Source organism: Brienomyrus brachyistius, unplaced genomic scaffold, assembly GCF_023856365.1.
Source record: "Brienomyrus brachyistius isolate T26 unplaced genomic scaffold, BBRACH_0.4 scaffold56, whole genome shotgun sequence".
NCBI lineage: Eukaryota > Metazoa > Chordata > Actinopteri > Osteoglossiformes > Mormyridae > Brienomyrus > Brienomyrus brachyistius.
Window position 1 is genome coordinate 1,457,923 of NW_026042331.1, and position 26,303 is coordinate 1,484,225.

At 43.1% G+C, this 26,303-nt stretch overlaps 2 long non-coding RNA genes and 1 pseudogene across 3 annotated transcripts; 2 read left to right on the top strand and 1 right to left on the bottom strand.

Annotated features, from left to right (window-relative positions):
* The first annotated feature begins 359 nt into the window (after positions 1–359).
* Positions 360–2,933, top strand: LOC125724464 (NADH-ubiquinone oxidoreductase chain 5-like; annotated as a pseudogene).
* Positions 2,934–6,220: 3,287 nt separating this feature from the next.
* Positions 6,221–7,633, top strand: LOC125724490 (uncharacterized). Of its 2 annotated transcripts, XR_007387195.1 has the most exons (5): positions 6,561–6,669; positions 6,767–6,822; positions 7,034–7,098; positions 7,182–7,290; positions 7,383–7,633. It is a non-coding gene; the product is annotated as an uncharacterized LOC125724490 (long non-coding RNA). The 2 variants fall into 2 exon arrangements; XR_007387196.1 differs by having other exon boundaries at positions 6,221–6,822; positions 6,911–7,098.
* Positions 7,634–24,741: 17,108 nt separating this feature from the next.
* Positions 24,742–25,440, bottom strand: LOC125724493 (uncharacterized). Its single transcript, XR_007387199.1, has 3 exons — positions 25,391–25,440; positions 25,079–25,177; positions 24,742–24,782 (listed from the first exon to the last, which is right to left on the bottom strand). It is a non-coding gene; the product is annotated as an uncharacterized LOC125724493 (long non-coding RNA).
* Between the last annotated feature and the right edge of the window lie 863 nt (positions 25,441–26,303).

Sequence of the window (26,303 nt, forward strand, 5' to 3'; positions counted from 1 at the left end):
ACTTAGCTAACCTGGCTTTACCCCCTCTCCCCAACTTAATAGGAGAACTAATAATTATCACCTCTATATTCAACTGATCATACTGAACTCTACTCCTCACAGGCCTAGGAACCCTTATCACAGCAGCTTACTCTTTATACATGTTCCTAATAACACAACGTGGCCCAACCTCCACATCCACAACTACCATCCAACCATCCCACACCCGAGAACACCTCCTCATAGCACTACACCTGGTCCCAGTCCTCTTACTAGTACTAAAACCAGACATTATGTGAGGTTGATGTTTCTGTAAATATAGTTTAAGAAAAACATTAGATTGTGGTTCTAAAAATAGAAGTTAAAGTCTTCTTATTCACCAAGAGAGGCAGGTTGCACTAGGGATTGCTAACCCCCAAGTTCCACGGTTCAAGCCCGTGGCTCACTTAGCCCCTAAAGGATAATAGATCATCCGTTGGTCTTAGGAACCAAAGACTCTTGGTGCAACTCCAAGTAGCGGCTATGCACCCCACACCCCTAATTTTCAACTCTAGCTTACTAATCATCTTCTTCCTACTTATATATCCAATTCTCACAACTCTCTCCCCCAATCCACTAAACAAAAAATGAGCCACCACTCACGTCACCACTGCTGTAAAATGAGCCTTTCTAACCAGCCTCATCCCATTATCCGTCTTCCTAGACCAAGGAATAGAAGCCATCACAACAAACTGACACTGAATAAACACAATAGCCTTTGACATCAACACAAGCTTCAAATTCGATCACTACTCTATTGTTTTTACCCCTGTAGCCCTGTACGTCACATGATCAATCCTAGAATTCGCATCATGATACATGCATGCAGACCCAAACATAAACCGATTTTTCAAATACCTTCTCCTATTCTTAATTGCAATAATCACTCTAGTAACCGCAAACAACATATTTCAACTCTTTATTGGCTGAGAAGGAGTAGGGATTATATCATTTCTCCTAATCGGTTGATGATATGGACGCGCCGACGCTAACACTGCCGCCCTACAAGCAGTAATTTATAACCGAGTAGGGGACATCGGACTAATCCTCACAATAGCCTGAATAGCAATAAACCTAAACTCATGAGAAATTCAACAAATCTTCATCTTATCCAAAAACGTCGATCTCACCCTCCCACTATTAGGCCTCATCTTAGCAGCCACCGGAAAATCAGCCCAATTTGGCCTCCACCCCTGACTTCCTTCCACCATAGAAGGTCCAACCCCAGTCTCTGCCCTATTACACTCAAGTACAATAGTCGTCGCCGGAATCTTTCTCTTGATCCGCCTCCACCCCCTCATAGAAAACAACCAAACAGCCCTAACTATCTGCCTATGCCTCGGCGCACTAACCACTTTATTTACAGCAACCTGCGCCCTCACCCAAAATGATATCAAAAAAATTGTTGCATTCTCAACATCAAGCCAACTAGGCCTAATAATAGTTACCATTGGACTAAATCAACCACAACTGGCCTTTCTACATATCTGCACACACGCCTTCTTTAAAGCCATGTTATTCTTATGCTCAGGCTCAATCATCCACAGCTTCAACGACGAACAAGACATTCGAAAAATAGGTGGACTCCACAAACTACTTCCATTCACCTCATCCTGCCTAACCATCGGAAGCCTAGCTCTAACCGGTACCCCCTTCCTAGCCGGATTCTTTTCAAAAGACGCAATTATCGAAGCCCTAAACACATCCAATCTAAACGCCTGAGCCCTCACCTTAACCCTACTAGCCACATCATTCACTGCTGTCTACAGCTTCCGCGTAATCTTCTTCGCACTAATAGGCCACCCACGGTTCTTACCACTAGCCCCAATCAATGAAAATAACCCAGCCGTAATCAACCCAATCAAACGCCTTGCCTGAGGAAGCATCCTCGCCGGTCTACTAATTACATCAAACTTCCTCCCAACAAAAACCCAAGTAATAACAATATCCCCACTACTTAAACTCAGCGCCCTACTAGTGTCAATTATTGGCCTATTTACAGCCACCGCACTAACAGACCTAACCTCAAAACAACTAAACCCAACACCAAACATCAAACCACACAACTTCTCCAATATACTAGGATTTTACCCAGCCGTAATCCACCGCCTCCCACCTAAAATTAACCTTATTCTAGGACAATACATCGCCACACAACTAGTAGACCAAGCATGACTTGAAAAAACTGGCCCAAAAGGAGCCACCTCAAATCAAATCCCAATAATCAAAATAATTAACAACGTACAGCAAGGAATAATCAAAACCTACCTAACCATCTTCACCCTAACAACAACCTTCGCCGTACTACCAATACTAGTAACCTAACGGCCCGCAACGCCCCTCGACTCAAACCACGAGTCAACTCCAAAACCACAAACAAAGTAAGCAACAGCACCCACCCACAAACCATCAACACCAGCCCCCCAGAAGAATACATTAATGCCACCCCACTAAAATCACCACGAAGAACAGAAAATTCTTTCAACTCCTCCATCACAATCAAGGACCCCCCGTACCATCCACCAACCACCCATCCACCAATTAACAACACCCCTAAAACATAAACCGCCGCATAACTAAGAACAGACCAATCCCCCCAAGCCTCAGGATACGGCTCTGCAGCTAAAGCTGCAGAATAAGCAAACACCACCAACATTCCACCCAAATAAATCAAAAACAAAACTAAAGACAAAAAAGACCCCCCATGCCCAACCAACACACCACAACCAAAAGCAGCAGCAAAAACCAAACCCAAAGCTGCAAAATACGGCGCTGGATTAGAAGCAACTGCCACTAAACCAAGAACCAACCCAATCAAAAATACAAAAATAAGACTAGCCATTGATTCTACCCGGACTTTAACCGAGACCTGCGGCCTGAAAAACCGCCGTTGTATTCAACTACAGAAACCATAATGACCAGCCTACGAAAAACTCACCCAATCGCCAAAATTGCAAACGACATATTCATTGACCTACCAGCCCCATCAAATATCTCCGCCTGATGAAATTACGGCTCCCTATTAGGCCTCTGCCTAATTACACAAATCCTAACTGGCCTATTCCTAGCCATACACTACACCTCCGACATCTCAACCGCCTTTTCCTCAGTCGCCCACATCTGCCGAGATGTTAACTATGGCTGATTCATCCGAAATCTACACGCCAACGGAGCTTCATTCTTCTTCATTTGCATCTACCTTCACGTCGCTCGAGGCCTTTACTACGGCTCTTACCTATACATAGAAACCTGAAACATCGGAGTCATCCTCCTACTCCTAGTCATAATAACTGCATTCGTCGGATACGTACTGCCCTGAGGACAAATATCATTCCGAGGCGCCACAGTAATTCTGTCAAAGAATAACACTTGTTTTCACTTCACAAAGTACATGCAGTCAATCAAAGTATACCAGGTTTCAAAATACTGGCTATTGTTGACATTACAAAAACTGTATTGACATATGTTTCAGTTTTACAGGTATTTGCATGAAAAACGTGCAATCCACCGGTTTGACACTAAATTTCTTGGTTGGGAACTGTATGTCCACATGTACAGTAATGTTCACATTCAAAAGCATTTTTTTCCCCTTACTGTTCACTACATGAGGTACAGTAAAAACACAACAGAATTTTTTTTTCTTTGCTTTATTGCTTACAGTAAACAAAATATCCATGAACACACAAGAGCATTCTGAACAAAAAAAAACAGCAAAAAGCCCAGATAGGAGTTCTAAAAATAAAACACAAAATTACTGTATCTAATCTCTGCGATCTTCAGGGTTAGGCCATATGTTTTCATCTACATCACATCTGATGTTATCCAAGGCGATGCACCTGGGATAAAACCGCCTTGTATGTCGAATCCACACTTGGCAATCATCAACTGTGATGTCCCTGCAGCCAGCATCCATGGCTTCAAGGAGGGACATCTGGTCATATGGCTGATGGTCATAGACCTTCCACCTCCATGCAGAAAAGAACTCCTCTTTGGGGTTGAGGAAAGGTGAATAGGGTGGAAGGAAGAGACTTACCAGTCTTGGGTGGACTTCAAACCATGTTGTTATTGCTTGCGAATGATGGAAAGCCACATTGTCCCAGGTAATTACAAAGGTCCTCATGTGTTCACCCTCCTGATCTCGCTCTGTAACCAGGTGCTGGTGGAGATCACTGAGAAAGGCAAGCAGGCGCTCGGTATTATAGGGTCCAACCTGACATCTGTGAATGAGTAGTCCTGCATTTGCAATTGCTGAACACATGGTAATGTTTGCCCCTCTCTGTCCTGGCACATCAACTGTGGCCCTTTGTCCAATAACATTTCGACCACGTCTACGCCTTTTGGCCAGATTGAATCCTGCCTCATCTATGTATATGAATTCATAAGGTGCCTGGTTGGCCTCCAATTCCATAACTCTCTGAAACAAAGTTTATGTAAATCATGTCATTAGTGTATACTATACTGTACTATAACCTATTACTGTGTAGGTTACCTTTTTGCAAAGTGCAAAGCTTATAGAACTGGACATTGAATTGAATATACACTATACCTGGACATATTGTCGTCGTAGCTCCTTGACTCTCTCACTGTTCCTCTCAAAGGGAACAGTGTAGAGCTGCTTCATCCGCACTCTGTGTTTGGACAATGTCCGCGTAATGGTTGTGAGGCTGATACTATCGATATTGTCAAATATCACATGGTCCGCCACAATTCTATTTTGAATTTCATGCAGTTTTATTGCATTATTTGCAACAACCATTTCTACAATGGCAAGTTCTTGGTAATTACTGAGGAGCTTTCCTCTTCCCCCAGAGGGTGGAAGACGTTGCATTCTGTAGAGGGACAAAAAACAATATATGCATTACTGTATGACCATATTGACATGTCAAGCGAGAATAGAAACAATCCATGTAAAATGCAATACTTACCTGTTGGTTTGTTTAAAGATGCGTATAATGGAGGCAACCGTTGACCGCTTCAAATTGGGCTGCACTCTTTCACCAGCCTCTCTTAGTGAAAGACCGTGGTTGATTACATGGTCAATGACAGTGGCACGAATTTCATCACTGACAACTGTTCTTGCTGGCCTTGGAATGCCACCACCACGCATTCTTACACCTCTACCTTGCCCTCTCCTTGGGCCTGCTCTTCTCCCTGGTCCTGCTCTTCTCACTGGTCCTGCTCCTCTCCCTGGCCCTGCACCTCTCCCTGGGCCCCTTGTTCTTACTCTTCCTCGTCCAGACATTACAATGTTTGTCTTCTCTGTTTCTGTTGCCAAAAACATCACTCCTCAAAGTCCTCCTTTATAAGTGTAAATGTAATAGAAAAAAATAACCCCTGCCACTGAGTCCACACTGGAATCAGCTGTGTTTGGCCCAATTTACCCAACATAAATCAGCTGTGTGTCAATTATTCAGTTGTTTGTTTATTATCAGCTGCAATATATTTTTGATATTGATATTGTTTTTGAACTGATATCATTGCAGAAGCAGAGGTTTTTATACTGTATCTAAGGTTTGGAATATTGTTTTTGCTATTGTGGGTTGTTGTGTGTTACCATTCGTAAATACTACAAAAACAATCCAGAGTTTTGTTGGGTGGTATAGCTTGTGTGTTAAGAAAATGGAAGCATTGTGGAAATGTGTTTACTGACTGCATATTGGGTGAAAACCACATGAAACGTGTGAATGGTATGGCCACAAAAGACTGATGCTGTGCTAATTGTGTTAAGAGTTTAGAAAACGTATCTGAAGTATGGTTAAGCGCTTGTTAGCGACTGAAAAAAACTGTAAATTGTCGTTATAATTGGGCAGTGCAGTTCAGTCTGAATAAATGTGTCAGCTAAATGCTGTAAATGTTAAAATATGATGAAACAGAAATTACAGAACTTCTGTAGAGGTTGATCAAGACTAAGCATATGAATGTACTTTCGGGTCAGTCCATGCCAAATCAACCAGGGGCTCCATGGGCATCATTCCTGGTTTTGATGAAAACTTGGTATGTAAAATTTGATCCTTATAGAGAACACTGAAAATTCCCCAAGTTTTATTGAAAAATTCTGATGCAGTCCAAAGTTATGGCCCTTTCAAATTTGGGTGCCACGCCCCTTTTTTGCACTCGCGAATCACGCATGTAATTTGTAAGGGTTTTCAAGAGACCATATGTTCGCTTCTAAGCATGCTAGAGAGCTGAAAATTGATTGCTCTCCTGGTATACTTTTCCCTGCTCTTTCAGAATCTGGCATTAAAATTAAGCTCACGGGAAGCACTTCAAAGCTATGGACTTGCAAAAATCAGTTTTTGGTTCACATCTGAATTTTTCAATAAAACTTGGGGAATTTTCAGTGTTCTCTATAAGGATCAAAATACCAAGTTTTCATCAAAATCAGGAATGATGCGCATGGAACTTTTCTGGACATTGGTTGATTTGGCACGGACTGACCCTTTCACATTTTGCTAATTGTGTACAGGCTGTGTTTTTAAGCCTGTTTATAAAGAGCATGCTGCTGCAGCATTAACAGTTAACAGTTGTTAACAATTAATACTTTATTTTTACTAGCAGTAATTTCTGTATGTTATATCTTAAAATAACAGGAAGCTTGCAGAGAATATCAGTCCAGGGGAGTGGTCTGAAATGAATGGCTTTGAGTTGGAGGTATGTGATCATGTGTGTGATTATATAGAGATTTTCTAATACAGGTATATTGATGAAATGTGATTAAAGAGTGTTTTATCCCATTGTGATAATAAAGGGGTTTCCAAGCCAAGACAAGACTTTGAGGTTGACTGTGGCATCTACATGTTGATGGTAAGATTCGTCATTCAGATATTTTTGGACTGTCAAGATACTTTTGAGAATAAGTCATGAACATTGACATTTATTTTTTAATTGACAGTCTGCTTTATATGTGGTGCTGGATGCTCCCTTTTATTACACCATAGTAAGTAGCTCTTTTTAGAGAGCAATAAAGTATGTGTGCAAAGAAGTCACTAAATGACACTAAATTGATTTTTAATAGTTAGACATGCCGAAATTGCGGAAATGGTGGTGCCTGCTGCTAATGGAAAACTTCGATCTCCGAAGGTCAGTGTGTGTGTATCTGTTACGTTTGACTGAACAATGAAATTAAAGACACATTATTAATATCAGTATTTCTCCATTATAAGTTATGGGAAGGTATTTGCACACTGGACAAAGGAATCAGAGGCTGTGCTGAGAGGTGAACATGCACCTGTATTCAGACTAAGAAAGCGCAAATCTGTGGAACTTAGCCTGGTCAGTGCACACTTTAAACCTTACTTTTAGCAGTAAATTGTTTTACTTCTGAAAAAGTGTTATAATAATGTTTCTTCCTATGCTTCTGACAGAAACCAGCAGAAGGGATGTGCTGGATGGAGACAACATAGAATCCAAGGAGCCATTCCTCTTTGGTTTTCAGGTCCAAGAGGACATGGAATTATTTTTACAGGCCTGTGTTGACCAGCGGGGCCTTCGGGTTAATGCTGTCTGTTATAAGAATGATTAAATTACTGGCACATGAGTGTGTTGATTATTATTTTTTTATTTCATCCTGTTTGTTGTTGCCTTCTAAATAAATTTAACAGTTTATTAAATATAATTATTACATGTCGATCATCATTTATACAACTAGTGTATGTATGTGTGTGTGTATATATATATATATATATATATATATATATATATATAATTATTTTCTATATATATATTATTTTCTATATATATGTGTATGTTTATAACACTTAAGATATCTTATGATTTTATATGTATATATACGCCCGGCTTGTCCGATCCTCGTGTGTGCCACGCCCCCTGATTATGCTTCCCTGATCTTGCCCAGCTGTGTCCGATTATATTCGCCCAGTCCTGTCTATTTCAGTCCATGTCTTGCCTTAGTTCATTGTCCGTCATTGATGTTACTGATGTTTGTTGATGTCAGTGCCTGCGTTTTGCCCCCTTTGGTCCTGCCCGTCAATAAATCCCCGTTTTTCCCCGTATTCCGCCTGCCTGCTTCCTGCCCACTCGCCTGCCCGTGCGATCACCCGCTTCACCTACGATCGCAACCACCGATCTTGACATACATATACACATATATAAACTTTTCTATAATGAACAAAAACATGTGTTTATTCGCCAGAATTTTACAACTGACGTTCTACTGTAACAGAGTGGAGATCGCGTGTTTCCTGTGGAGCTCCACTTTACATCGTAAAGATTAGCCCCACTTTGCGTTATTAAAGATCACGTGTTTCCTGTGGAGCTGACATATTTCCTGTGGAGCTCCACTCTACAGTCGTCTGCAGCTGGACCCTTCTCGATGTTTTAGGTCTTTTTCTCTATGCCATGGCCTTTGTGGTGGCCAGTATCGCCAAGGAAGGGAGAGGGGTGCTCCTGAAGGACTGGTACGGTGTGAAGATCGTTTTAGTGTGTATATATTCAGACTTTCTCAAAGACTTTTGAAGGAATAGTTCATGGACAGTGTGTTTGAATAGAACAGGGTTTCGTGATGTGATTTGGGCAAGTGCAGTTAAATTCATATAGTCTTGAAAATACTAGCTTCAATCTAGTTTTCTCAAAATTGTGTAATCCTAGTCTTGGAATGGTTTCATGAACCTAAATTTGTCTCTACCTGAGATGGGCTGGTGCAAAGATTTAAATCTGGGGAAGTGATGTGGTACTTATGTTCTTAAGTACTTGTTTGTAGAGTTGCAATTCCTTGTTCAACCATTCAGGTTCCTGTATTTTGTAAATTCCTCATGTTTTAACATGTTTTAATACACTTTCTTTCTAGATATATATTTTAAAATCTTGGTTGTTCATTTAAATGGGAATGACAAACAGAATATTGGTTTCAAATAGTATAATTTTTATATTCACGAATGAAACATCAGCATAAAGTATCCAAATCCATAGTTGGGAAGGCATTTATGAGATACACATGGATCATGGAATTTACATTCTTTACATTACACTCTCAGTTCTCCAATTCTCACCTAAGTGGAGTGAAATGGCCTGCAGCTGCAGAGCATACCAAATAACACTTTCTCTTTTAATTTCTAGAAAAACAAGGCAAATGTCCTTGGGTGACGCTCTTTCTTCTTCTTAAAACCAAGATAACTGGCCCAGGATGAGATAAGCGTTCCGCCAAACCAAGTATTGGTAAAAATAAATTAATATATAAAAAGTTATATACAGTAAGTGGTCAGTGAAAAAGATGTTTGTGCAGTTCGACCTTGGCACAATAATATTATGGGTGAATCATGGACGACGTACTTGAATCTCGGGATGATTAGTCCATACACCATCAGAATCAATCATTACCTCAGTCTCCTCATATGTATGTCTGCTAGGTGGTGTTGAACAATCACAACTTCCTAGAATATTACAGTATCAGGAGGACAGCGAACGACTCTTATTAATCCTATAATCGTCTGCGAGTTCGTCCCGATACATTCGGTGCCTTGGCCATGGTTCACCAATATATGTTTTGTGCAAGACGTTTACGGTATAACCTGCGGGCATAGATACATAAGCAGGTGTCTCATGTGGATAATAATGTGACAACAATTAAAATTTTTATTGCAGGATGTATGATCACGCCCAGGAAGCGTCGGGCCTTTGGGGACCAGCCTTCAAATATGCTCCACCAGGCATTCTGAGCCGTGGATTCAATAGTTTTTCCCAAAGCTACCAATATCCCTCCGACCACAAAGGTATGCACAGCCAATTAAGTAGTGTTATGCTCGAGGTCTTCAGCCATTGGCATTAATTGCAGAGATTCATTTAACAGTTAAGCATGATCCCACAATGATATTCCTATAACGGAATGTAGTGGGCGCCACTGCGCTGCCGTCAGCATATCTTCTGAAGTGTGATTTATTAACACTAGAAGCGCAGTGCTGGTTTGACCTACTTACAGTATAGCGCGGCTAGGCGGTCAAAAGACCACTAAGTCTTCAGAGAGGGACACTGTTACTGACACATAATGACCGCTAGATGGCGCTTTTTGCACAAAGCAAATGATTTGGTTATAAGATCAGGTATGTTGATAGTTTCTGATTGAGTCGACTGAGAAAATCTTCTGAAAAAGACTAGTTTCATAGTATTTGTTTTTAATCTATCTTGTGAAGGTTTGTCACAACTTGGCTTTCTTTTGTATTCAGATTCACCCACTTCAGAGAACTTTGAGGAAATTGCATGAATAAATTTATATAGGCATTATACTGAACATATTGAATGATGCATTAAAGAAGCTCATTAAAATCTATAATATATGAAGGCTTTGCGCTCTATTTAACGGTATGAGAAAATTACATGTCGCAGCACTAAACATTTTAAACACCTTTAAAGGAATTACTATATGATTATATTCCAGAGACAGCGGTTCATTCGTTGGTTCGTTCTGACAACGTTAAAACATCCACATTAAACATTTAAATATTAAAAACACGGAAAGCAAGAAAGTGGTGTGCGTGGCCGCTCGATAAGAACATGATCAAAGAATTAAGCGTGTTGTGATTTATTGTGTTATTTGTGAGACTTTATTTATGTAGTTTTAAGTGGACTGATTTCTGACTAATTTTCAAGCATGTGCAACAAGCAATGACAGATATTGACGTTAGTTTCACACATTCAAAAATATTCAGTAACTGCGATGCTTGTGACATTTGCGTTTGGTTTATACTTTCATAAGGTTTTCGAATTTTTAACCAATATGTTGTGTTTTGCCATTTCCAAATATATGTGTTATTCTAACATCCGGAATACTGCACGTATGGTAGATGTTCATGGACGTGGATGGTACTCACACAAAGGATGTGAGGACCGACTTCAAATAGCATATCTCGGGGGGGCCAATAGTACTATTGGCACACGTTTCCCTTCGTATCAAAACATGGGTTAGTATGACGTGTTCGTAGTGAGCATATACATCCTCTATCAATTTTATCACAATCTCGTATATCATACCTTTTCTTAGTATAGGTATCTAGCTATTCTCCCTTTACCTGTAGAGTCCATTAATCACGGCGGGGGTTGCGGAAAATAAGGAGGACGCTATAGCGGATCAGTCCAATATTTATCTTCTCCGTCAACTCCGGGAGAGAGAGCAACAGGACAGAGACAAAAAAAATCCAAAATCGAGGTAGTGAAAACAGACAGGTGGTCAGGCGATCGGCATCGGCAGTGAGAGGGCTAGGCTATAAGCGAAGGTCGGAAGAGGCAGAACAGAGGTGGAGACAGGTCAGGGAATAAACGCTGGAACTTAGCACGGAGGGCTGAAGACCGGCAGGTGTGCCAGACACGAATAAAAAGGCTCGCCGATTACCCCGACGGGCATCAGCTGGTAGAGGAGGGCAAACGGTAAGCGGTCCTGCCGGTTCTCGGGACCGGTGTAGAAGCGCTACGGCCGCTGCTCAACTCCCTCCTAGGGAAACTGGCGGGGGTGTGGCAGGGGAGTCCCGCGTGACATCATAGGGGCTTCCCCTGGGCGATCCACGACACCATTATGCCCCTCCAGCTATTATGGGCAACCCGTGGAATCTACATTGAGCTTGGTGTGTAGTTACATTATACATTTCCCAGTGCGTAAAGTATCATTACAGTGAGGTATTTCAGGCTTTAGATGTAACCACATAGTAGAACTAATACTCCACAGTTGCTTCCATGCACTATGATTAGATGTCAATAACATTCGTTGAACATTATTTCGTTGTATTTTGGCATTTAACATAGCCATAGTACATGCAGTCCAATTCATCCATCGAGTTCGGTCACAGCCACTTGAGGGAGCACTCCGGCAGACGCAAGGATGTTCTTCCCCCTATAACACCCCCTGCAGAAGTACATCTCACTTCCATTAGTAGGGGCCAGTTCAGCATGGTTGGTTTGCTGGACAGGTGAAGTTGTCTTGCTGTCGATCTTGTATGCTGCTTCTCCATCCAATCCTAAAAGTGGAAGTGTGCTCCAGCTCGGTCATTGGGACTGCATCATAGCCGAAGGCTGTCAGCAGCATTGGCCACGCCGTCCACCAGGGCCATTGCGCCATCCTTCACGCATAAAGAAGAACTGACATCCACATTACTGTAGTTTTCTCGTAAATAACATTTATTAGCTGGGATACGTCACCAACTTTCGGCGCCTGGCTTCATAACGGCCACAGTGTTATCTTGTCCCACTGTTTCTATAAGGAAACATTCCAATTATTCCTCTTTCTGGATCTATTTTTTCTAAATGAATTGTGAAGGGAAAGGAAAATATGTAAAGGAGGACAAACTAACACTGCAATCTGGAGTAATGTATTTTATTCTTTTTATAATAATGGATGAAGTTTAGCTTCCTTACACTCTCTCTGTACCTCTGTTTCTAATGCGGGTTTACGTGAAGAGTTGTACTGTATTTAATCTAACTACAGCTAGATCAGTACCAGAGATATAAACACTGGATGTCGCGTTGAATACAGCTGTCTATGGGAGCGAATGCGTCAACAGAGCCGCCATCTTGGGACGGGGTAGAGCTCCTTTTAAATGAATCAACGTCTATCAGGGACAAGCTGGCATTCAGAAATAAAGAACCATAAATGGGCAAATTTGAGAAGCAATTTTTATTGTCTTGGTTCATTATAAATGTCAGACATGTATTTACGACCGAGCCACGAGTAAATCGACAGAGAAGCGGTTTTTCTTAACACAGCCTACTTTTATGTTCAAAATGTAATGCGCATATAGGTATTTTTTCATTCTTCCATTCGAAATAAACATACACTACTCTCCTACTACATGCAGAACAATGCAAATACAAAACACAACAAAAAAAGCCAGCAATGTTAGCTGAAAGACCCTGGTAATCTCCATGATAAGCCCCATTGCGCTACCACTCATGCATTTACATTTATGCAGGCCGGCCCGTGGCATTGGCAATATAGGCAAATGCTAAGGGCGCCATTCATCCAGGGGGTGCCACAAATGGAGGAAGAAAAAAGTGTAACATTCCACTATTCTTAAAGCTAGTTGGTATTAATGCGTCTTAATATGAAAAGAACAAGCCCACATGAATTTACCTGCTTAGCAAAGCCTATTAAGTAGTAATAATAATAATGATGATGATACGTAACTTTCCTATGAGCTGCCCCGCCCCCCTGTAACCTCCCTCAATAACGAACACAAGTTGATCTCTGATCACGGGCATTTATTCACATATCTATCCGGTCGAGCATGCCGTGAGAATTAGATAAAATAAAGCACATACATCAAAAAATGAATCAGTAAAAACACAGGCATTTTCCTAAAAATAACCAAACACAAACCTAAATAGGCTACAGCTTGCTCACGCCATTAACTTATGACTGCAGCTCATACAATAACTCCAATATCCATGAATATTGACGTTATAACTTAAAACACTTTCTCAGCCGCATAACAAATGCTGCACTTATAACTGAGCAAAACGAAAATGTTACCAGCAAAACTGACCAGACCTAAACCCAAACGCAACATTAGTTCCGCTATAGTTTCCCTACGCCTGGGGGGGGTGCCGGCGCTGATGCTCACCTAGGGCGCCTCATCAGCTAGGACCGTTACTGCATTTAAGCATTTAGCAGACACCTTTATCCAAAGCAACGGGCATTTGTATAGACTTGTAGAGAACTATAGACAATGAACTGTACACAATAAATTTTCCAGACAAGGAAAATACTTTATTTTTTTTTTACATTTACAGTAATATGAAAGATGAACATCCATTTACCTCCTTTTTGGAAAAATAACTATAGACAGGGCAGGTCTATACACACAGGCATCTTGTATATATTTGTCAAGAACTATAGCCAATGAACTGCAATATATACTGGTGTCAGTACAGAAGCTGTGTCTTTCCTGTGACGTGGGGGTGGGAAGACAGAGGCTCTGTGTCTAGTATTTAGTATCCTTATAACAATACTATTTTACACAGTTTCTTCCTCAAACTGTTGGTCTGTAGTTGGAGAGTATGTACTTTTGCCACATGGTCTTCTCTCAACTTGTGAAAGCAAGACAAGTGAAATTAAATTGAAGTGATGGTTGCCAATGCCATCTTGAGTTTCAGCAATGTGATCACAAAGATTAAATATATCCTGAAAACCTACATCTGCTTTCACAACCCTGTTCAACAGAGACTGGATGTTGGAGGCCTGTCTGATGCACTGCTCAGCTGAGCCAATCGCCTTTAATTAATTTAATTAATTAAATTAAACTTAAGTTGCTTCAAAATATTGTTTTAGTTTTGTAATGGATGCAATTTAAGTTTTAACAATAGCAGTCAGTGGTCAGAGACTTTTGCACAGTGTCAGTAAAGTAGAACAAGTTTATCCACAATTTCTACAGATTCAAATGAAATGAACAGTCCATTATTGGAATGGCTGAGGTCCTTCACGATCTTCTTGGCCTTGGTCCAGCACCGCCTGTTGTAGATTGAGTGCAGGTCAGGGAGCTCGGTGCAGATGGTGCGCTCAGCTGATCGCACAACCCTCTGTAGAGCTCGTCTGTCCTGCATGGTGCTGTTCCCGAACCAGGTTTCCTCCCAGAGTACGTGCAGATCAGTTGCATTGGGGAGTCCATACTGTGATGCTGAGTGAGTGTAGTAGGAGTTTGAGAGATGAAACTCCTGATGATTTACTCCCTCGGCTAACTAACCAGAACAGGATCATACCAATACCAAAATTATAAGTTTATAAATGTTTTTCACTACCCTGATTCATTCAGTTATTTCTGTTTGTTAATTCCACCCCCCAAGCAAATACATAAACAAACAAACAAACAAATATTGAGGGGGGATGTGTCAGAGGTGATAGAATCAGTGGATGAATCTAAAAAAAAAGTCATGTTTTTTTTCTCTCCAAAACATAATGCACAAAACCCTCAAGTTAGGTAAGACATTGACATGTTATGACAGTAGCATGATGCAGAGGAACAAACAGAAGGAAAAATCAAACTAAACCTGAGTCAACTAGGACTAATTACACTAAATTAAGTGGAACACACAAAATACCTAAAACCACTTAATAAACAAACAACAAATATTGCATTAGATAAACTATACTGTAGGTGTGCATGTGTGAGTGAATGGTGTGTGAGTGTGCCCTGCGATGGGCTGGCCCCCCATCCTGGGTTGTTCCCTGCCTCGTGCCCATTGCTTCCGGGATAGGCTCCGGACCCCCCGCGACCCAGTAGGATAAGCGGTTTGGAAAATGGATGGATGGATAAACTATACTGATGCCTGAGAGAAGTTGTTGTGCAAGCTGCAGCAAGTACGTAGGGCACAGGTGCAGAGACACTACATATAGTGCAAACTAATTTAAAAGTATACAGTACACACAATGATTCCTGAAAAATCAAAATACCGTGGAATACTAATGAAATACTTATCAGGATGATGATGATGATGATGATGATGATGATACAAATAATAAAGAATTAGTTTAAGGTATTATGCAATTGACATGTACAATTAAAAAAGAAATTGCACCAGACATTTCCTGTGGCAAAGAAGGGTTGCTTTGTGGCATGTCGCCGACAGGATGTCATGGGCAGGAGGGTAGGCAGGCAGGGCAGCACAGGCAGAAGGGCTGGCGGGCAGCCAGAACTGTTTTGCCACTGCAGTTTGTTTTACAGTTTCATCTGCATTTGTTTCCCCAAGGTATAACAGCAGCTAATTTATGAACATGCTGCTTTTCAGAAAAGAAGTTTAATTTCCAGGAGCATGACCAGTGCACACATTTAGTGTTGACGGTTCTTTGTAAAATGGATGTCCTGTACTTTTATTGATCTGTCCGTCCGTCCATCCATCCATCCATCCATTTTCTAACTACTTCTGATGAAGTTCTGGGTTATGAGGTATCCTGAAGCCCAGGCAATATGGGACACACACACACACATAGGGTATACCTATCTTTATGGGGCCCGCTCATTCACTTCTATGGGATAAATTCTAACGCTAACTATGACAAGCTTAACCCCCACCCTGCCATAACCATAAGTAACCAAGCAAAATACAAGAGATTTTGCATTTCTAGTTTTTCCATAGCAGTCACAGATTTTTATAAAATAGAGTTTTCCCTTATGGGGACCAGGAAACCAGTCCCCATAAGGGAAAAAAACGGCTATTTATCACGTTATGGGGACATTGTGTCCCCATAAGGACAGGTATACCCACACGCACACACACACACACACACATACACACACACACATGCACACAGATGGATAGATAAACACAGTTACTGTGGATGTCGATCCTGTATTAATAAGACAGAACTGTCATACTTAATAGGATCATATCCCTAGTTCTACATATGCATAATTATATTTAATACAAATGACACTTTAATGTTAATTTCTACAGCTGAACAGAAGACGCTTCAGAGAGTGGTGAGGATGACAGAGAAAATAATTCTCCAGGCTCTCTCCCATCGGTTCAAGAACTTCACTACTCACGTTGCCACAATAGATCCATTAAGATCGTAAAAGATCCCACGCACCCATAAGCTGTTTGAACTTCTGCCCTCTGGTAAACGTTACCGCAGTATGCATTGCAGAACAACCAGATTTAATAACAGCTTCTACCCCCAAGCCATCAGAATACTAAACGCTAATGAACATAAGTTTATGTGAAGCCCTTCTCTCTCTTACTCTCTGTGCACTTTATTACCACAACTGGTATTAAGTTTACTTTTTATTTATATAGTGCAATAATATAATCAGGAATGGTGCGTGAGTGTGCCCTGCGATGGGCTGGCCCCCCATTCTGGGTTGTTCCGTGCCCCGTGCCCAGTGCTTCCGGGATAGGCTCCGGACCCCCCGCGACCCAGTAGGATAAGCGGTTTGGAAAATGGATGGTGGGATGGATGTATACGTAACTAACAAGGGGACTTTGCGGGTGGTTCAAGAGTATGCCCTAGGTGATACTGCTTCACTGCGTTCAGTTGGCGCTATCTGCAGACATCGTAACACTGTATGGCTCTTGTTCCGAAAATACATTATCAAAAGAAGGAAAAAAAGAATATTTAAAGAAGACAAAAAAAACATCCAAGGGAAAAAAATTAACAAAAAAATTATATCCGAAGAAGAAGGAAAAACATGCAAAGGAAAAAAAGAACAAACTTTGTCCAAACAAACTTGACACTGTTGATTTAAGGACTTCAAGACACTGTAAACACAGCGGGCAGATACCTGTCCACAGTGCATTTCTGCTGATATCTTTCAGGTAAGAGCAGTGCTGATAAATGTCATCAATGAGGTAACCTTTCAAATATGGCAGTTTAAAAAATCTCCTGATATATCATGAACATTGGCTTATCAATAGTCTAAATTGAAATAATTTCTGACATAGGTTTGTTTGATGTTTAATTTTGAGTATTCCATTGGGCTGTGCAAATTAAGTATTTAATTTATAGGCACTGACAAATACTGATTTAACAAATATGTAACCTTTCTACAAAATGAACACTTGTTTGCTAGTTTGAAAATAACAGAATAAACACTGAATATTTTGTAGTTTAATTTAAAGGCACCAACATTTAAACACGGTGAAATCTTTCTTATCCAGAGTTACAATAAAAGCAAATCTGCTGAGACTGCGACTCTGTTCTCAAAACTGTAAGTTCATCAGAGGTGGAGACTTCCAGTCCACAGGGACAAATCCAGACCAAGATTTTGTTTCAACCAACCAGTAGTATAAGAAGTCACATTCACAGAGCACTCAACTGGTTGGTTAAAACAAAATCTTGGTCTGGATTTGTACTCTCTGGACCTAAAATCTCCAGCTTTGAAGTTCATATGCAAAATAAGCCCACTATTTCACTAAAGCTTCAGGAAAGTCTGTTCAATATAGTACTGTGTTCAAAACCAAATACACAAAAAGACATTTTGCAAGCAAATCCAAACACAAGTGGACACATACACCGGTTCAAACTACGCCATTTCCACACTAATGAATTTACAGCACCACTGGGTAGGAATAAGGCTTGATGCGATAAACCACCTATAACATTATATATCACAGACCTGCTCAAAGAGAAGAGGCGGAAAGCATCAAGGGAAAACTTTCAGAGTGAAGGAACCAAACTGGGCAGGGAATATTGCCCCTCCCCCTGCTTCCCGTGGGCCATAGATATGGGGGCTGAACTCATATACCTGATGTCAGTGTCATGCTGAGAAAAGTTCTGTTGGGCTAAAGAGACGGGAATATGGAGGCTCATGGACTCAGTTCTTAATTAGATTGGCCCACTGGAGCGTCCCGAGGTCCCACGTGACACAGGGTATTTATGTCCCGGCCTCACCTTCTTGCGTGACGCAAGAAATAAAACAAAGCAATTAGAGCCAACCAGTTGCTGCTGTAGTGATTGAAGAACTTTTGTCAGAAGTTGGATTCGAACCCACACCTTACTTCGGAGAACAGAATACCCCTTACTTTGGAAGGCCGTTTACGTTGAGTTGGGCGAATGAGACCACTCGGCCATGGGGCAGTTTCCAGTTAAACCCTAAGGAGTAGGTTAAGTCCAGCCTTGGCTTCCAAGCTGACGTTTTTCTACATAGTAGCATATGATGCTCTGCTGCCTTCAGTGAAAGTCCTGACATAATGTCTTTTAACATTTGCGTTCATGGCGCTGTTCTACATTAAACATTTTGAAACGAAGCAGCCGAACTCGTGCCAGCGGTACGAAACGCGTCGAACTTTCCAATAATAACACAACAATTGCGCTGAGATCACATATACGTAAAAAAAAAGATTGAGTCAGATGAATGTACCAAAAATTTTATTATAATTATCATTATTATTTTTTACAACCAGTAATGTCGATAGCCCCATTGCATGAAGAGCAATACACCAAAATATTAGGAACATTATACACTCAGCCTATCCTCCTGCTAATATGAGTAGTCACTTTATGTATTGCCTGTGTCAGAACAGTACGGATTAGAACAATCTGTATTACAATCTGTAATGCGATCCGGGCCCTTTAAGGCTGGCTCGCTGCGAAGAGTGGGTGAGTCCGAGTGTGCGTTAGAGCGGGGTAGCGATTTCAGTCAGAAATTTCAGGGTAATAGCGGAGAAAAAAATGGATCATATTGCCAATGTTGCTCAGAATCGCAGTAGCCTTCCGATGGTATGCGGTGCGTTGCGGTAGATTACTGTGACAAGAAAGCAAACTTTCATTATTACCATTCTGTTTATATTAAATTACGATCAAGGGATTGTAAAACTGAGAATATTTCAGCTCCAGTAGTTTATATTAAAGTTGCCCGAGTCACAACATGGTCTTTAAATGGCAAAGACAGACATAAATCAAATGTATATGAGCAGCAACATAACTTAGCATCCGGACCCCCCGCGACCCAATAGGATAAGCGGTTTGGAAAATGGATGGATGGATGGAAATGTGATGTAGTGGCGAAGTCGTGCAGAAGTTTTACAACTGCACTATCGATTTATCACTTTATTTAGAAATATAAATTCAGTTCTTATCATTTTTAAAAGTTACTTTCTTTCACATTTGAATTTCAAGGTGTCCCTCACAGTGACACTGAAGGGCGGGGCTACGGGGGGCGGAGGTGGGGGACGCGGTCAGAATGGTATATTAAGAGGAGACCTGCACATGTAAAGTCACTCTACCTCTGCTTCCAGCGAGACAAGAGCTCCAGATTCTGTTGAAGATTTCATCTTTTGTTGAACAACTTCTCAAGAATGGCTTCCAAGTTGTAAGTTATGATCAATTTATTATTTCATTTGAATCTGTAGAAATTGTGGATAAACTTGTTCTACTTTACTGACACTGTGCAAAAGTCTCTGACCACTGACTGCTATTGTTAAAACTTAAATTGCATCCATTACAAAACTAAAACAATATTTTGAAGCAACTTAAGTTTAATTTAATTAATTAAATTAATTAAAGGCAATTGGCTCAGCTGAGCAGTGCATCAGACAGGCCTCCAACATCCAGTCTCTGTTGAACAGGGTTGTGAAAGCAGATGTAGGTTTTCAGGATATATTTAATCTTTGTGATCACATTGCTGAAACTCAAGATGGCATTGGCAACCATCACTTCAATTTAATTTCACTTGTCTTGCTTTCACAAGTTGAGAGAAGACCATGTGGCAAAAGTACATACTCTCCAACTACAGACCAGCAGTTTGAGGAAGAAACTGTGTAAAATAGTATTGTTATAAGGATACTAAATACTAGACACAGAGCCTCTGTCTTCCCACCCCCACGTCACAGGAAAGACACAGCTTCTGTACTGACACCAGTATATATTGCAGTTCATTGGCTATAGTTCTTGACAATGTTACGTGCCGTAAGGTTTGGGGGGGGATTGTCCTGATTGTTGTTCGGCTGCCTTCGTCTCCGCCTCCCGGACCTGGCCACGCCCCGAGCCTCGACGCTACTTCTGCGTTTGTGAATTGAAAAGGCCGGCGCGGGAGAGTAGCGGGAGCTCTGCTCATAGTTGGTTTTTGCGGTATTGGTTTGCTTGTGTTCTTTTGATTGATCGTGTATGACAGTTTTTGGTTTTCCGGTTTTCGTCTCTTGCCTTATCCCTCTGTACCTTTGCCTTTGGTTTTGACTGCTTTCTGGTTTGTGATCTATTGCCTTCCTCCTGACTCCTCTCTTGCTTCGCCGCTCGGATACTGTGTTTCGGCTTTGGTGTTCTGTATGTCCGTTTCTGTTAAGTGCGTAGGGAGTGACGGCTGTTTTGGTTTGCATACGTGTTGCTTATTCTGTGTTTTGGTTAGGGAGTTAGGATTAGTATGTCATTTTCTTTTCGTTTAGAGTTAGCTTAGTTTGGGACGTATTCGTTAGTGGTGTTTTGTTTATTGTTTTGCCGGTGTCACTCCCGAAGTCTGTTGCCCTATTGTGTGTGAAGGTCTTTGTGAATAAACATAAAAAAATACAAAAAAAGATCCCTTTGTGTCCCGTGTTCCCTTTTCCCATACCCTGGTTGTCTCGTTTTCCCCTCTCCTTTCCCTTTACCTTTCTGGCGGTCCTCAACCCTAGACTGAGGATCGTAACAGAAATTGGGGGCTCGTCCGTTCCTTTCTTTTTTCTGGTGTTTGCCTGGCGGTTTATTTTGTGTGGGGGGGGTGTGTGGTTGTGTGGTGGAAATGGCTCGGTTCGATCTCGTTGCTTTCACCCTCTACCCCACACTCAAACAGTTTGATAAGTGCCGTAAGGACGATCTGCTAGGAATAGCAGACTTCTTTAATGTTTCGGTCCCCGCTGAAGCCTCTAAGCGGGTTATAAAGCAAGCGTTGCAGGACGAGCTGATTCGGCAGGGTATCCTACCCGAGTTAGGCGGCTCGCCGAGTGTTGCACCCACTCCCGTACCGTTGACAGCTACGGCGGAGGCCGGCAGCGTTGATCTGGGAACAGGGATCCGCATGGATCTCGGCGATCTACGCTCAGCCAGGGAGGATCTGCTGCTGACAATTCGACTTAGGGAGCTGGAACTGGAGATTAAAAGGCAGGAGTACCAGGCTCAGTTACTCCGTGTCCGGGAAGTGGAGGTTGAAGCTGACAAGGAGGTGGCACTGCGCAGAATGGGCATGGGTGAACAAAAACCTGTTCCCCTTCCGCGTCGAGTACAATCACCACGTACAACCCCTCAAGCCGACCTGCCCGCCCGTGACCAGGCTGATGCCCCAGACGCTCCTCGGTCTAGCCTTCGTTCTCCCTCAGGTTCACCAGTCTCCCAGGAAATTGGAGGTAGAAATTCTGACTTTGATGTTAGTCGCCATATCGCTCTTGTTCCTGTGTTTCGGGAGAATGAGGTGGATGCTTATTTCGCTATGTTTGAGAAGATTGCTACGACCTTGAACTGGCCTAGACATTTGTGGTCATTGCTTCTGCAATGCAAGTTAGTGGGGAAAGCTCAGGAAGTTTGCTCGGCTCTGGCGTTAGCACAGAGTCTTGATTATGACATTGTTAAGGCTACCGTATTAAGGGCGTATGAATTAGTACCTGAGGCTTACCGGCAGAATTTCCGGAAGCTGGTTAAAACCGCCAGCCAAACCCATGTTGAGTTTGCCCGTGAGAAAGCTTTGTTGTTTGACAAGTGGTGTGCTGCGTGTGGTGTTACCAACTTTGAGCAACTCAAGGAACTATTGCTGTTAGAGGAATTTAAAAATTGTGTTCATGATCGGGTAGTAGTATACTTGAATGAACAAAAGGTAACATGTTTACCTGAAGCTGCTACTCTGGCTGATGAATTTATTCTGACCCATAAGACTGTGTTTACCCCAACCCCTTTGCCTCGCAAACTCGGTTCCCGTCCTGTGATATCCTCTCCTTCGTCCGTTTCTTATTCACCACCTGTAGAGAAAAGAGAGTGTTTCTATTGCCATGAGGTGGGTCACATCATTTCTGTTTGTCCCGCTCTTAAACGTAAAGAGACCCGTGCTGCGACCAGAAAGGTGCAGATCGCAGCTCGTGTTAATGTATTACCGACATGTGAAACTGTTGAACCTACCTTCCAGCCATTTGTGTTTCCTGGTTCTGTGTCGCTCGGTGAAGACGGGGTACGTCACCCGGTAACTATCCTACGGGATACGGGAGCGGCCCAGTCTTTCGTAATTGAAGGAATTTTACCTTTAGATGGTACCACTTACTGTGGCACCGACGTACTGGTGCAAGGTATCGATCTGTGTGTGGCTGCGGTTCCGTTGCATACTGTATATTTATGTACTCCTGATTTCTCCGGACTTGTGCGTGTTGTGGTCCAGTCCCAGCTACCTGTTCCAGGGGTCACGTTCATTCTGGGGAATGACATTGCGGGGAAAAGGATCGTTCCCCTTCCTGAAGTTGCCCCAGAGCCGGAGATCTGCGCCGATGACGTTGCGGCGGAACTGCCCCAGGTGTTCCCGGCTTGTGTGCTGACACAGGCCCAGCAGCACAAGTTCGCCGACGTTCAGCTGGCTGAGACATTTATGTCCGACCCAACACCTTTGACTTGTGACTCGGACTCCCTGGTCTCCGTGGAACCTGCTGTGTCCCCTGAGGTCCCTTCCACTACGGACGCTTTGACCAAGGCACAGGCGGAGGATTTGTCATTGGAAGCGTGTCGTACCTCCGCTGTGAACAAGGAGGAATTAAAGAACCACCCCACAGCCTATTTCTACCGCAACCAGGTATTAATGAGGAAATGGACCCCTCCGGACTCGCCTTTTGAGTGGGCTACTGTATTTCAGGTGGTAGTCCCTGGGTTATATCGGGATTATGTGTTGTCTCTCGCTCATGACCACCCGTGTTCGGGGCATCTTGGAATTAGAAAAACCTTAAATCGACTCTTAGCATATTTTTTTTGGCCAGGTGTTAATACGGACGTGAAGAGATATTGTAAAACCTGTCGTGTGTGTCAGCTGGTAGGTAAACCGAACCAAGCTATTGTACCGGTTCCATTACATCCGGTACCGGCTATTGGCGAACCTTTTGAGCGTGTGTTGATCGATTGCGTAGGTCCATTGCCAAAAACTCGTTCGGGTAACATGTATTTGTTCACCCTCATGTGTGCCGCCACTCGTTTCCCGGAAGCTATTCCTGTCCGTAGTCTCCGGACTCCCGTCATAGTAAAGCAGTTAATTAAGTTCTTCACTACTTTTGGGCTGCCTAAGTGTGTGCAATCCGACCAAGGCACGAACTTCATGTCGAAGTTATTCGCACAAGTTGTTCGCGAGCTAGGAATACGTCATACCGTCTCCAGCGCCTATCACCCTGAGAGCCAAGGGGCGCTGGAGCGTTTCCATCAAACCTTCAAAAATATGCTTCGTACCTTTTGTTTAGATGCAGGGAGAGAGTGGGATGAGGGAGTGCCCCTTCTACTTTTTGCAATACGCGATGCTGTCCAAGAATCGACCGGGTTTAGTCCTGCTGGACTTGTCTTTGGCCACACTGTTCGAGGTCCCCTGAAGGCGTTACAGGAGCAGTTGGTTATCCCCCGATGCGTCCTCCTCTACGCAGGATGTGTCCAAGTTTGTGAAATCCCTTCGGGACCGGATGTCTACAGCTAGTGAATTGGCTCGACAGTCTCTGGGAATAGCACAGAAGAAAATGAAAGGGCAATTTGATAAGTCTGCAAAACCCCGGTGTTTCCAGCCTGGTGATCGTGTCTTAGTCCTTCTCCCGTTGCCCGGTTCCTCCCTTAGCGCCCGATTCTCAGGTCCATATGTGGTACTAGAAAGGCTTAGTCTCACCAACTATGTTGTAGAGACCCCAAACCGCAGGAGGAAGACTCGCGTGTGCCACATAAATATGTTGAAACCGTACCTTGATCGCTCGGTCTCCGTCCCCTCGCCTACTTCTGTTCCGGTCCCCGCTCCTGTGGGCGTCGTGTCTCTCAGTAAGTACTCGCCAGAGACTGATGACTTGCACCTCGGTAGGAATTGTCTCCCCTGTGCTCGCCTTCCTAACTCAGAGGCTCTGCAAAACCTTACGTCCCGGCTCAGCCACTTACCTGGGTCAGCCCAAACTGACATTTTGTCCCTAGTAGATCGCTTCCGACCCCTGTTCGCTGATACCCCTTCGCGTACCCCTGCTGGGGAACATGATATCGAGGTTGGTGATCACGCTCCCGTTAAGCAGCATCCCTACCGGGTCAACCCCCGGAAGAGAGCTGTGTTATCTTGAGAGACCGCTTACCTGGTAGAGACGGGTCTTGCTGTTCCCAGCAATAGTCCTTGGTGTTCCCCGTGCCTGCTTGTTCCCAAACCGGACGGGACGTTCCGGTTCTGCACGGATTATCGGAAGGTTAATGCCGTGACTCGTCCAGATGCTTACCCCCTGCCTCATATGGAAGACTGTGTTGACCGTATCGGTTCTGAAAAATACGTGACTAAGTTGAACCTATTAAAGGGCTATTAGCAAGTTCCACTGACCCCCCCGTGCTTCAGAGATTTCCGCGTTCGCTACCCCTGACACCTTCCTCCAATATACAGTCATGCCGTTCGGATTACGGAATGCCCCAGCCACCTTCCAGCGGCTGATGCATAAAGTATTATCTGGTGTCCAAAATTGTGAGGCTTACCTAGATGATGTGGTGATTTATTCCGACTCGTGGGAACAGCATGTGAGTTCCCTTGAACAGGTGTTTGTTCGGTTACAAAAGGCTTCGCTGGTGCTCAACCTCGAAAAATGTGAATTCGGACAGGGCAGGGTCAGCTATTTGGGGAAATTAGTGGGTCGAGGCGAGGTTAAGCCCCTGGACATAAAAGTCCAGGCTATCCGTTTATTCCCCGTTCCGAAGACGCCGCGAGAGCTGAAGCGGTTCCTCGGGATGGCAGGGTATTACCGTTGTTTCTGCCGAAATTTCTCAGAGGTTGTCATGCCCCTTACTCACTTGCTTCGTAAGGGGGTGCCATTTGTATGGTCCCCAGGCTGCCAGAGTGATTTCGATTCGGTGAAAATGTTGCTCAGTAGTTCCCCCGTCCTAGCTGCCCCCGACTTTGCCAAACCGTTCAAGTTAGAAGTAGATGCCAGTGGATTGGGTGCTGGTGCCGTCCTCCTGCAGGAAGACAGTCACGGGTTGAACCATCCTATATGCTACTTCTCCAAGAAATTTTTAAAATACCAGTTAGCGTATAGCACAATCGAGAAAGAAGCCCTAGCCCTCCTTTTAGCTTTATAGCATTTTGAAGTATATGTAGGGGACAGTGCTCGTCCGGTAGTGGTGTATACAGACCACAATCCTTTGGTTTTCCTCGCTCGGATGTGTAACACTAACCAGCGGTTAATCTCATTATCCAGGCGTTTAATTTAGAGATCGTACATAAAAAAGGGGTCACTAATCTCGTGGCTGACGCCCTCTCCCGAGCCTGATTCCGGTTCTTCCTGTCTATTAGTTACTTGTTATTTATTTTGTATGCCCGCAGTTATGGAGGATTGCGAACACCTGGCAGGTTCGCTCTTGTGTGGGGGGGTGTTACGTGCCGTAAGGTTTGGGGGGGGATTGTCCTGATTGTTGTTCGGCTGCCTTCGTCTCCGCCTCCCGGACCTGGCCACGCCCCGAGCCTCGACGCTACTTCCGCGTTTGTGAATTGAAAAGGCCGGCGCGGGAGAGTAGCGGGAGCTCTGCTCATAGTTGGTTTTTGCGGTATTGGTTTGCTTGTGTTCTTTTGATTGATCGTGTATGACAGTTTTTGGTTTTCCGGTTTTCGTCTCTTGCCTTATCCCTCTGTACCTTTGCCTTTGGTTTTGACTGCTTTCTGGTTTGTGATCTATTGCCTTCCTCCTGACTCCTCTCTTGCTTCGCC